The sequence below is a fragment of the Marmota flaviventris genome, chromosome 15, assembly GCF_047511675.1.
Source record: "Marmota flaviventris isolate mMarFla1 chromosome 15, mMarFla1.hap1, whole genome shotgun sequence".
NCBI lineage: Eukaryota > Metazoa > Chordata > Mammalia > Rodentia > Sciuridae > Marmota > Marmota flaviventris.
This window is the reverse complement of record NC_092512.1, coordinates 23,907,486-23,909,556: the sequence shown is the minus strand read 5'-3', so window position 1 is coordinate 23,909,556 and position 2,071 is coordinate 23,907,486. Positions and strand designations below refer to the sequence as shown.

Below are 2,071 nucleotides of genomic sequence, written 5' to 3'. Positions count from 1 at the left end.
AGAGTTCTCCAGAGAGAAATTGGGGCCCAGAACTGGGTGCCCTCAAGATGGGGTGTGTCTTGCTTATTTATGGATCCCAGATTTCCTCTCCCTTTCCACCTTCTCTTTCTTTCCTGTACCTGCCTAAGGGCAGGAAAGAATGTCCCAGGGGGTAATCATTAGCAACTCCTTGTGTTGAGGAGAGCCATTCCCAGAGCATTAGCAAAGAATTGGGTGTGTGTGTGGGGGGGGGGGGCGGGTGCAGTTCTCTGGAGATGTTAAGCAACCCATTTCCTTTTCTTTGGTAATTAGCCCTAATCTTTCCAACTCAATCATTTTTACTGTCTATGATGACTACCTATCCTTCCCCCATCTCAATTTTTATGTTTATTTTATTACTACCTTGTGGGAATTTCCCCATATATTCTTTAGTCATTTAAACCATTGTATGCAATGAATATCTATAAAATTAATTTTTATGGTTGTGTGGCATTATTTTTAGGGAAAAAAATGTCATGATCACAAAAGAGATAATACAGAAAATATTCTAGTACGATTGAGACCAGACAGCCTTCTGCAAATTGTTCTGCCTTTGCATGCCCTTGCCCCACTGTAATCTCCACACCTGCTACTTTGACTTCTAAGAACTACGATCAATCTGTCAATCTGGAAGCCAGAAAGGTTTGACAGACAGGAGACACCTTCTAATGACTGGAGGGATCAAAGGAGATGGGCCAGGAAATTTTGATCCCGACTCTGACCCCTCTTCAGAGAGGCAAAGTTTTAGCAGTCGCCATGTCCCTTAACAACCTTATTTCCGGTGAGGAAGCCTGGTTCCAAGAGGTGAGCACCCAAAGACTCTAGAAAAACCATGTTCTCTCCATCCCACTTAGGTTACTAATGGCTTCCTTAGGGGCCTCAAGGACCCTCCTTGTGGCTCTTAATCCCACCTACACTTCTATAAATAGCCCTTCAAGGGATCTTGTACTTCAAGATCTCAGCTAAGCAAGCATTCTGTTTCCCACTGGGACCCATATTGATACAATCACCAAATATCAGTCTTGCAATAAATTTCTGGTATTCAAAGGTACTCCAAAGCTTTTACTTTTTTTTTTTCCCTCTAACTTTTTATGCTGCATTTACATCTAGCTGAGAGACTAGAGGGAGGGAAAAATACTCTGGATCTTTAATACAATTTGAAAATAAATTTCCCAGTCCTTAACAAATAGTTAGTGTGATCTACCTTTTGACCCAGAAGTCTTACTATTTAGACTCTATCATTTAGTAATACTAACTTAAGTGTTTAATGATACATCTCAGGAATCACAAACCTAAGGACCCATGAGAACAAGCAGATGCTTTAGATGAGAAAAGCCAGTCAAGTGCTAATAGAAAGAGCAGGGATAGTAGCAGATGGAGTAACCATGAATTTATGAATACAGCAGCCCTACTCTGTCAAAGCTAGTCTTTGAAATGCAAAAACTAAACCTAGCAACTATTAATTTTTAAATATTTTAGAGAAGCCAAAACTCTCCAAGTTCATTTAAATGATCTCAATTGAAAAATTTTGAATGATATTTTTAAATTATTTTAAATGATATGGAATTCAAACCAAATGAAATGTAGCCTTTGGTTTTTTTTTTTTGTTTGTTTGTTTGTTTGTTTCTGCACCATTCCTAGAAGTATTGCAATACCAAGTCGATGAATAGAGTTGTTGGAGCAAATTCCCATTTCATCTCTTATTTCTAAAAATCCGTTGAGTATATTGTCCTCAACAGAGGACACATAAGATATTAAACTGACATAAACAAATACTACACTTGATCCTAACTGAAAGCTTGAGAAGTGATAAACTAGTAGTTTAGATCTGACCCTCAGAAGCAGTTTTTATCTTTGAAGGATATATAAGAATGTAATTAGCCTCACTGTTTGAAGTAGCAAACATTTAGAGACAAACTTAACAGCATTCATGAGGTAGATTTTTTTGATACATTTGGGCTGGTATGTCCCAATTAAAAGAACAACACAGATCTATATGTAACTAAAGAGGATATGCTATTTACAGTCAAGTTATTTTAAGGAACTTTCAAAA

General features: G+C 37.7%; 1 non-coding gene across 1 annotated transcript; it reads right to left on the bottom strand.

Moving 5' to 3' along the window:
* Window positions 1-1,639: 1,639 nt before the first annotated feature.
* Window positions 1,640-1,829, bottom strand: LOC114106413 (U2 spliceosomal RNA). Its single transcript, XR_003585187.1, has one exon. It is a non-coding gene; the product is annotated as a U2 spliceosomal RNA (small nuclear RNA).
* Window positions 1,830-2,071: the final 242 nt, after the last annotated feature.